This window comes from Humulus lupulus, chromosome 7, assembly GCF_963169125.1.
Source record: "Humulus lupulus chromosome 7, drHumLupu1.1, whole genome shotgun sequence".
Classification (NCBI taxonomy): domain Eukaryota; kingdom Viridiplantae; phylum Streptophyta; class Magnoliopsida; order Rosales; family Cannabaceae; genus Humulus; species Humulus lupulus.
In genome coordinates, this window is record NC_084799.1 from 180,219,460 (window position 1) to 180,231,728 (window position 12,269).

Genomic DNA, 12,269 nt, shown 5'->3' on the forward strand with positions numbered 1-12,269 from the left:
ATATTTACTTCCTCAACAGTCTTTCTCAGTTTTAGTCTATATCTTCTAAATTTTAGAAATGGTGGAGATAGTAAATGTTCTAGTGACAGTACAATAGTTCTTCGTCAGAAAATATATTGAGTTTATTTTTGTAATAAAATTGTGATACAAACACTAGTTTTGAAAGCGTATTAGAGAAATTTAAGGCAGTGCTTAGTATGAAAGTGTTGCTATTTCCTACTTATGCACACCACCTATTTGTGAATTTACCAAATAAATTATTTTTCCTTATAAAATTCTGACGTATCTTATCATTGTTATGGATTTTGGGATCGGTGTTTTGAGTGTCGATGTATTTGTATGATATAATCATTTAAGGACTTACAAAGCAGCGATGAGTATGCTACAACCACTGAAAGTAAAGCATGGTATAGAAATGTATATCCAAAAAGACTTACGACAAGTAATATATATAACTTGAACACCAAAACTCTTTATAGAAAATAAATTTTGTTTTATGCACTTGCAGTGAAAGTTATTGTTGGGGGAGAGTTAGATTACACTACCAAAATATTATGAATATACACTAAATCATCCTTTACAGAGACCAATAAAAGATTGAGTTAGATGATGTGAACCCTAGTTTGTAGACCAAACTTCTTGAGTCTTCTTGGAGCTTCAAACCCTTGCTTTAGAACACCACCTTGAACTTCTTCTTCCTTTTGCAAAACACAACCAAGGCTCATACATGAGATGCATAGTTGTCCTAATTCTCTATTTCCTAGCCCTCCATGGATGCATGAGGCTTTTCTAAGTGGAAATGAGAATTGAGATTGAACAAGCCTTTAAACTCACAAAGTCAAGCACTTTCTTTATGAGTTTCTTGGAGAAAACTTGATATCTTGAAAGCTAGAGAGAAAGGTTAGAGATATATTTTGAGAGAGTAATCAAGTTTATCAAAACTCTATGAGAACCTTTTTCTATAGAGTAAGCACAATCATTAGTTCTAACCAATAGGATTAGAGACTCAAAACACAACATTTGGAGCTAAAACACATGTCTATACAGACACGCCATGTAACGACCTGAATTTGCTAATCGGGCTTAGGGCCTCGATTAGTGTGCCTGGAGGGCAATAAATGATTTAGTGTGCTAATGTGTGGATTAATGTGAATATATAACAATGATGCATGTTTAGTTAAGTTAAATGTGCATGTGGGCCCCGCCTGGATATTAGGGGCATAAATGTGATAAATGCGATATATATGTGTGATATGTCTGTGGAGCACGATCCGAGACAGTCCTGCAGAGCGGTTAGCTAGAAAGTCATAACAGGGTTGAGATTAAGACTCGGGGCGAGTCGAGGGGTAATTTGGGTACTAGATGTGTTATGGTATTATCGGGTTATGAAAATAAATATTTGGAGATATATTTGAGGATAGAATGTCTAGGAGGGGATATTGGGGAAATTTACCATTTTGTCCTCGGGGATGTTTTGGTACCCCGAGCCTTGAGGTAACCACATAGATTAAGAAACAAAGGAAGGAAACATTTAGAAACTTAAGGAACCGACACTTATTCCTCTCAACTGAAGATAGTTCTTATCCCTTTCTCTCTTTCATTCTCTAAGAAAAACACAAGGAAATTCTGGTGTAAGCTAGCTAAAGCAAGGAATTGGGCTGAGAAAACTTAGGAGCTAAAAGCTTGAGGATTAAGGATCAAACTCAGGGACTAAGCTCAGCAAAGGTAAGCTTTAATTATAGAGATTATGTTTAGATTTTCTGCTGGTTTGTTAGTTGCATGCTAGTTAAGTTTGACATGTTCTTGAGTGTTTTAGTTGGGTTTTGGAGCAGATTTTGATGGGTTTTGATGTTGTTACTGAGCTGGATGTTTGTGTTGTTTATCTGGGTCAGTTAGATAAGCTTTGGGTGAGGTAGTTTGAGGAAAAATGTAGGGAAGATGATGAAAATTCTGGGTTTGCAGGTGAGGGCCACGGCCCTAGGAGGGGCGCGCGGCGGCTCGTGTGCGCGCGCGGCCATGGGTGGCCGAAAAGTTCATGCGCGCTGCGACACTTGGTGTGCGCGTCGCGGCCCGTGTGGGGATCGGTGAGGTGCTAGCCTCTGTTTTGAGGCTAGCCACGACACTTGTGGGTAAGGCCGCGACTCTTAGTGCCAGTTTGTGTTTTTAAGGGTGTTTAGGCTTGGGAGCTTAATGGTTAAGGCTCGGGATGGATTTTATCACCCGGATTGATAGAATTCAAGGTCTCGGAGGTTAGAGTTATGGCTTGAAGTTATTTAATGGATTAGAACTTGATGGATGGATATTGTTAATGTGTTGTGATTAGGGTTTCAGCGAGGCTCAAGTTAGAGGACTGTGCTCGGGACATCGGTGCTCGGAGAGCTCGGGACTCAGGTAAGAAAACCCTTGTTCCCATAGAGCTTGTATGCAAGGCTGAGCCCAATGTGTTTGAGTAGAACTGATATGCAGGGTTGAGCCCAATGTGTTTGAACTGCAGGGCGTAGCCTTTGACTGAATTTGCTAGAATTCTGTACTTGCTTAATATGCTATAAATGCTATTATGTGAATGATCGGCAAGAGCCGGGAATGCTGTAGGCCGAGGATGGCAGAGGGCCGGGAACGACAAAGGGCCGGGAACGACATTAGGCACGTTGAGTGCAAGGCCGAGAATGGCAAGGGGCCGGGAGCAGCGTTGAGCACGTGGGGTGCGAGTTGCCATGGCGAGTCCCTAAAAGGATACCTGGGATATCCTCACGGCGTGGTCCGCGAACCCAGGGCTTGGTAAACGCCTGGGATGGCTAGGCCGTATGTGTTTAGCCCATTGGTGGCCTGTTTTTATGCTTGATATATGTGTTGCATATGTTATCTGTTTTTGGGTTTTCTTGCTGGGCTTCGGCTCACAGATGCTCTGTGGTGCAGGTAAGGGTAAAGAGAAGGCCAACCAACCATGAATGTAGCAGGTGTGAGGCGGCGTGTACATGTTGGGCCAGCCTGGCTACCACAGTCAGAGGATTTTGGGAGATGGTTGTAAATAAACTTAGATTTTGTCGTTTAGTTGACTTGGTTCAATTTATATGATGTAAATGTTTCTAAACTGTATTTTGGGATCCCAGGTGTCAAACTTTTATGATTTTCAATGAAATGGAATTATTTCTAAAGTTTTTCCTCTGTTTATGGCTTAATTACACTGTTTATTCTAAAACCTTGATTAGCGAGTTGGTCACACATTTTTAAACTCACTTAGTAACGGCTCTAAGGAAGTAGGGCGTTACACGCCAGGCGACGTGTCACCTTCTCGATGGTGACGCAACGCCACCTAGGCAAGTTCAAATTCTCGAAATTGACCTTAAACACCTCCAAATGCTCCCAAACTTTTTGGGAATCCTTAGATACCTTATTGTATCCCTTTGGATCCAAAAATATAATTTTTAAGTGCCTACAATTGAAACTCAAATTTACTAAGTGTTCTATACCTAGCTTGTATAACAACACTTATCCTTTGTATTTAACCAATCATAACATTTCCCCACTTGGTTAAATACAAACTTCAATCTCTAGCTCGTGCCTAAAGTAAAGTGTCTTTCGACTTGAACTTTACCTTAGTGAAAATACCACAAAGTCTTATCGAAATCATTGGTAGCTTAAAAGCTTGAACTAGGTATTCCTTATGATAAAATTGGTGATATCTCACACATCTGCACTAGATCTTTTATTTTCCCACTTTTCTTGCTTAGCACTCATATGGCCATGTGCGCATCCCTTCATGACCTTTCCAGGGAGAAACTCCAACTGCCATGAGAGGCAGCACCACCTCTAAGTTCACATAGGTGAATTTCTTACAACATCTTTGCTACCTTTATAGATGCTTGTTCAACTGAACTTCACTAAAAGCCCCAGGCTTAACCCTTTCTCGATAGCAACCAACACTAACCATCTTGGATAGAACTCACAAAAGTTTTATTATTGAAACCATTCACTTATCAACGACTTGTTCTCACCCATTGAACTATTTCCTTTTATTTTCATAAGTTTGGAGTTGGGTTGCCATCATTGGTGAATCTCTTATTCTAGGAGTTTCAGTCCCATCCCTTTTGAAGTGGAACTTACTAACCTTCTCACAAGAGGTTTGTAAATGGATCCGCTAAGCTCTCACTTGTCTTAACATATGGGAATGATATGATTCCATCTTGAATCAATTGTCTCACGTATTCATGTTTTAGACTATTATGTCTAGACTTCCCATTGTACATACTATTATATGCTCTAGCAAGAGTGAATTGGCTATCAAATTGTATTGAAATTGTTGATACCATGTCCGCAGTAAATTGGATATCCAACATGAGATCCCTAAGCCACTCAACCTCTTTGCCGGTTGCCGCTAGAGCTATAAATTCTGCTTCCATGGTTGAGTGTGATATACAAATTTTCTTCTTGGAGCCCCAAGAGATATCACCTTCTCCAAGAGTAAACACCCAACTGGTGGTGGAGAGATTAGCTTCCACTCCCGACATCCAACTAGCGTCAAAATTTCATTTAGGTATCATTTAAAACTTTGAATGGTGAAGGCTATATTCTTCGGTACTTTTAAGGTATCCCAAAATCCTCTTAATAGCCTTCCAATGCTTGATACTTGGGTTTCTAGTAAACCAACTAAGTTTACTAACCGCATATGCAATATCCGCTCTTGTACAATGAGCGACATACATTAGGCTTCATATTGCACTTGCATATTCCAATTGAGCCACCACTCTTCCTTCATTCTTTTCAAAATTCATGTTTGAATCAAATGTGTATTTGCTTCTTTGATTTTGAGATGACTAAATTTGTCAAGCACTTTCTCAACATAATGGATTTGACTCAAAGCAAAACCCCTTCTAACTTTGATACCTGGAATGGTATCGACCTCTCCAAGGTCCTTCATTTTGAAGTTAGAAGATAGAAACCTCTTTGTGTCTATTATTCATCTCATGTCACTACTCAAAATCCACATATAAAGACGAACTAATATGACATAGTCATCATAAGTCTTAGAGTGTAAGCATTTTTCTGCATTGTTGTGTCTAAGTTCATTTGAAACAATGACTTTATCAAACTTCTCATGTCATTGTTTTGGAGATTGTTTCAAACCATATAATGATTTGACAAGTCTACACACTTTATGTTCATTTTCTTGAATAACAAAACCTTCCGGTTGTTTCATATAAACCTCCTCGAGACTTGACATCCATTTGGTGAACACAAATGTTATATATAGATGATAAGGCAAATAACAATCTAATAAAAGTAGTTCATGCTACCGATGCATATGTGTAAAAGTATTCTATTCCCTCCTTTTGTGTGAATCATTTGGCTACTAATCTAGCCTTAAAGGTTTGTATGGAGCCATCGGTATTCCTTCTAAATAACCATTTGCACCCAATTGGTTTAGACCCCTTTGGAAGGTCAACCAATTCCCAAGTGTGGTTAGACATAATTGAATTCATTTCATCATAATTGCATCTTTCCAAAAAGCGGAGTCCCTTGAGGACATAGCTTCTTTGAAAGTTTTGGGATCATCCTCTATTTGAAGTACTATTGGATATTGCCAAGTGACTTCCTCATTATTACCCTCTATAAGGTATTATGTCTCTATTTGAGAACACTTCTCACTTGATCCCAAATCTTTGAGCCTTTGACTCATTCTAGGCAATTGAGGTTTCTTACCAACCATTTTAGGAGTCTTCTCTTGAGGCTCTCTAATTTGAGTTGGTTCTATTAACTTGTTGTCATCGCATGGCATGTTCTCAAAGAAATCAACATCTCTTGAATCAATTATCACATTAGAATCAAAGTTTAATAATTTATAAGCTTTGTCATTTTGGGCATAGCCCAGAAATGGACATCTTATAGCCCTTTGACTCAATGTGGTCCTTTTAGGATTCGATTTCTTGTAATAAGAAAGACACCCCCACACTTTAATATAACCAATTTTTGGTTTCTTTGTTGGGACTTGTGCCCTTAAAGCGTATTTATGTATGAACGATTACTGTTACTTAAATAAAGTTAATATTTTGCACTCATATTTGTATTTAATTATATATGAAATTTATCATGAAGATAAAATATTATTGATGTGGTCTTGAATCAAGTATATGTATAATTAAATATATACAAGAGGATTTAATTCAAGATAATAATATAAAAATTATTCGTAATCGCTAAATAAAGTGGGAGCTTTATTCAATAAAGATTATGAGTATGGTCTATCTTCTGTTTAAGACAGATCAGTTTATCCAGACTATTAAGTGTAGCAATACAAAAAGATAGAGGTACCGTATGCAATATAGATTATATGGGACTGGGACATGATGAAATAAATAACTTATGATAATATGTGTTAAAACATAGAAGTTCAACATTCATCAATCGATGGTCCTTTGAGACTTGACCTCAATCCTGAAGTGAGTAATGAACTCCTATTTGTGCTTTTATGACTTTTGACTTATCGGGTAAGGTTCAATATTCCTACGACTGAATTCATTATATCTTGGAGTCATAGAACTACAAGTGGATGGGAACATACTGCACATATATGGAATCTTCTCCTTACTTAAATGATAGAAGATTAGTTGTTCATTTTAGTGTTGATTTGGGGCTTGAACATAGAGCGCTCAATTTCTGTTAGAGAAATAAAATTTCATTCTATAATTAAATTTATAGAATAATGTTCATTAGAGAATCAATGGAACTAATTGATAAAGACATAATTAGAGAGGCTAACAGACATTAAGACCTAGCTTTAATTATGAACAACTAGCAGATGGTCATAACTCATGCAATGACTAAATCAATGAACGACTTTATAGTTATAGCTTCTAATAATATAAGATTATTGTAGAGTCCAAGAACTTCACTTAGCTAATTGTTTAGTCGTATTATAGTATGTTTAGTATTATCTTTGTTACTGTGGATTTTTGGTTCAGACCGGGAATTATTTGGACACTCATAGTAGTACTTATAGATTTTATAAGTTTAACCTATAGTTTAAGAATATTAAGTATAACCTAAGGTTTGATTATATGACTGATAATTAAGGATTATATTTATTATATTATAAGGTTTAGACATCAACCAATAGGATTTTAAGCACATGTTATGAATGGTGATTAAGGATTAAGTATTTTTTAGGATTAAATTTAATAAGGAGTAAAGTTTGAATGTTATAGGGTCAGTCAGCAGCTTTGAATACGTTGAGGGCTTAGTCAAGGCTGTTTACTCCATTCAAACTTAGCTAAAAATGTGTAATTTCGTGTTTAATTATTCAGCGTGTGCCGATATATCGCAGCACGTAGATACGGAAAACACGAGACGATGCACGGTCGCCTCGGGCATACTAGCCCAGGCGATATATCGCCTCCTCCAACATGAATTCAAACTCTTTTGAATTCTTTTCCTTTCAGCCATTCAAACTTCTTCAAAAGTCCAGCATCTTTTGAACGAGTCTTTAGCCTCTGCTGAACGATTATTCAAATGATTTTCACCTAAAAAGCCATTATTTTTATTCAAGTAAAATCAAGATACTTTCATTCCCAAACTCTATAAATAGGACCTAGTACCCAGCCATTATTCACTTTTTGCTCTAAGTTCAGAAGCTGCTAGTGTTAAGTGAGTGTGAGAGTGTAAACACCTGGTTTGGGAAAATCATAAGCTTAAACATCATAAGCTTATCAAACACTTTGGGAAGTGAGGTTCTATAGTATTTCGGTTGAGGTGTAGATTGGTCTTTCAAGTCTTTGAGGTAACCAAAACTCTAGTTCATTTCTGTATTATGTTATTTTCTTTCTCATAGTCTTCTACTCAATCTCTAACCTTAATCTTCATTTTGGTTAGGGAATCTAAGTTCTTGAGCACATAAGTTTCGGTAAGCATGATTCTCAAATGGTTTAGTCTTCCCATTTTCCTTTTCATCTCTTTTCTTCTTTCAACTCACTCTTGTTCATTATGGTTATTAGGAGTGTTCCAAAAGTCCCAAATCAGTCCACATATCCCGGTAACTTTGGTAAGGAAAATAGGCTAGAATCAATATGTTATATGCTTATGTTATCTTATGTTTTATGTGATTAAATGTGTTATGATATGTATGCATGTATGTTTGTAGGCTTGGGCATATGACCCATATGACTAACAAGACCCCAAATGGGTTATGGGCATATGACCTACTTAGCTAGTAGGACCCCACTAATCCCATGGGCATATGCTTGTTTAGTCTATGGGACCCCAAGTAATAATGACCATTATAATAAGTGTATGTTATATGTATTATGTTAAGTCTTTATGTTTCTTATAAAGTTATGTTTATGACTATGTGTTAGATTTTCCTTGCTGGGCATTAGGCTCATTCCTTTTTGTTTTATGTGCAGGAAAATAAGCTTTAGAGGCGTTAAGATTCGTGACGCTTAGAGGATGTGTATCGATGGTGAATGGAGTCAAGGGGCCGAGCGTTATTCGATTCGAGGATGTAGTTTCTGTTTTATGTCTTTTTACATGTATTTTCCGCACCATTTATGTAATGTTTTTTTTTTAAATCATGTTTTGTTTTTAAAGACAATGGGATCCCATATCCTTCTTAGTATTTATTTGTAAGTAACTCTTATTTTACAAGTTACCCAATAAAATTATGGTATTTTCGTAAAAATGTAAGTTTATGTATAGTTTCGTTAATGGTCCAAATAGTCAAGATTAGTGGGTCATTACAATTATAGTTTTGAGAATTCAACTATGAATTTCTACTGGATTAATTCATAGTTAATAAATTAATTAATGGAACTAAGAGTTAGTGAAATTAATTAAATTATTGGAGCTTAGAACTATGAGTCCAAACTGTCTCTGTACTAGCTCGATAACACAAAGGTAAGATTTTAGTATTAAAAGGAAATAATTGAAAATAATAAAGTAATATTTTTAATCTCACAAATTAATATTATTTGTGAAATAATATTTAATTGAAAATAAAATTATATAAATAATTTTGCGAAATTAATTTTTCGTTGAAAATTAATGTAATCATATTTAATTTTGTGATATAATTGTATTCTACATAAAATAATATGATAAATGCCCAAAAAAATAGCATTTTATAGAGATAAAATACCACAGGGTTCATAGCCCTGTACTTGGCGCCAACCACAGTCCAAATAGACTGTGGCCCACGCATAGGCCCAATGAGAATAGGGCTAGTTCTTCTTTCTATTGTTATATAAATAAAACATAACATCAATAGAAAAAAATAGAGACATCAGATGCATTTCACGTTATTTTCCAAGAGAGAAAAATTGAGAAAATTGTTCTCTCTGAATTGTGAGAAGAACATTCTCTCATGTGTTGAGATTCAAAAGTGTGTTTATGTATCCTACCAAATAGCATAGACATCCACATGTCTCCTGATATATTAATTTTCTTCATGGGAGTACGATTGAAAATATGACAAGCGGATAGCAAGGCTTCACCCCACAAACTAAAACTCAATTTTGAATGTAATATCATAGCATTGATCATCTCAAGAAATATTATATTTTTCCTTTTCGCTATATCATTTTGTTGTGGAGTATAGGTGACAATACATTAATGTATTATTCAACGCTCTTTACAAAACAAGTTGAAATCATTTGAAAAATATTCACCACCCCTATCACTTCTAAGCACTTTTATTTTTCTTTCTGATTAATTTTCAACTTTCACTTTATATGCTTTAAACACGTTAAGTGCTTCATCTTTATTCTTAAGAAAATATACATATGTTAACCTAGAGCAATCATCTATGAAAGTAATAAAATATCTACTTCCTCATCTAGTCAACATTTCATTTAGTTCACATAAGTCACTATGATCAAATCTAACAATTTAGAATTTCTTTCAACACTTGGAAAATGTTTCTTTACCATTTTAGATTTAACACATAGTTCATATTTATCATGCTTAACATTATCACAATCAATCAATCCACATTTAATTACTCTTTTAGTTGTGCTAAATCTTATATGCAAGTCTAACATGCCACAAAAGTAATAGAATTTGAGTCAAGCATATAATAAGAACTAGAAGCTTTACTGTTCATATTGTCAATAGAGGTACAAAGTTTGAACATGTCATCACAAGCATATCCCTTCTCAACAAATACATTACCCTTTGACAGTGTAAACTTGCCGCAAATTGTCATTCACAAGGTTTCCAGTACATACAAAACATTATTGAGTAGAACCTTCTTGCCTGATGTGAAGAATAAATTTATAGTTCTCTTTCCTTCAACCTTGGACCTTTTCTCAGTGACCATTTGAATCGCACACCCTTCCTTTGAAGCTTCAAAGGTATTGAATAAAGATCTATCATAGGTAACATGGATTGTAGCTTAAGTATCATACCACCGCTCATTTACCTTTCCATGTATGGCATTGATTTCACATAGTGTTGTCACTATCTCTTCTTTAGTTAAATTGACTCTTGCTTCATTGCTATAGTTCCTCTTGAATCTACACTCTCTAGATGTAAAACGCCCTATTCTAGTACTTTATAAAACATTCACATATTCATAGGTTCATAAGAGAAAAGCCACTTATTATAAAAATCCCAGTGGGGTCTTGCTAAAAACATGCAAGTTGGGCCCAATAGTTTTAAAAAAAAAAATAGAAGTTTTCATGCAAAGTTCTTAAAACAACCAAAGTTCAAGTCCCACTGATAAGTTTAGAAATTCCAAATTAACATAACATTATTAAAAGAAAATTCTATTTAAATTGATCGTTTCTCGTCCATAGGACGCCCCCACACCATACATGCCACGATGATAGAACTCCCCACATCACCACGCGTGCCATAGAGAAACCTATTTGCTACCTGGAAGGGAAAGTGAGGGGGGTGAGCTAAAAGTCCAGTAAGGAAGTACAAACAACACACAAGTAAATCAAACAAAATCATAATCGCATCATACATCGTCACACATCATAGCATCATCATCGTAATAGCATCAACATCATAATCATAACAACATTGGCATCATATGCAAAATCATCATCATCATAACATCATCACATAAAAACATCATATCCTTGTGAACATGGCCCGCTAACTTGTCCATGTCACCCTTTGAGGTAAACATGATCTCTGGTCCTTGAATAACCTCGGCGCATCTGCCCTTTGAGCTATGTCTTCATATCCTTAGTAACTCGGGTTACGTCTTCATATCCTTAGCAACCCCTTTTTGATGTGTCGCATTCATCACACTAACATCCATTCATATCATACAACATTCAACATGACATGCAATCCAGTCACATCATCATAATAAAGCATTTCATAATTCATAACGCAAAAGTATCATCAATCATAACATTCTCATTCATATAAACGATCTTACCATTCACATCATAAATAAACAAAATTCTATCTAACTTCCTTACCTCAGGTATAAGCAAGGTAAAATGACAACTTTACAACGAGCCTATGTCATAATCAAAATAACCTTCCTTAGCATCACATAAACTCTATTTTGCCCACTCATATAACCCATGTGTGCATGGACCATGCACATATGGTGAAAGTTATTCACAACATCCAAAGGCATATTTCCACATAAGGTCATAAAAGAATAATGCATATTCTACCTATATTGCATGCATGGTCTTGCTATAAAAACTATATGGTTGCATAATAGACATATTTTTTTAACGTAAAAGTGAAATTGCATGCGACATGCATGCGTGGGAACGTTGTTTAAAAGCGGCATTAAAAATGATAATTCCTACGCGCTTATTTCTATCGTTTTTTAAAATAATGAAACTGTAACATACTTGATTACCATTGTTTGTCCTCTTAAAATTACTAGGTTAATTAAATCTCTCCAGACATTATTTTATTTCATAAAATAATTTATTTAATCATTTAAAATATAATTACTCCATTACTTACTTTTAAATTCCATAAAATCACCAAGACTAAAAATTATGAAAAATACTCATAATTTAACATGTTTATTTAGAAAAATAACATTATAATCCAATTAACAAATTTATAAATTTAATGTGAGAAAAATCTAATTTAGATGTGGAAAAATATATTTTTTCTTGTGTTATTTTTAAGATCAAATTTTTAAAATAAAATAAAATCATATGTCAAAATCAAATGATTATTTTTATAAATATTTAGCTAAACTTTCAGTCATGATTTAATTTATTTAAAAATCACAAGTAAAATAAATTCACCATTTTTCTTAATTAAAAATAAAGAAAATCATAACTTTTAAT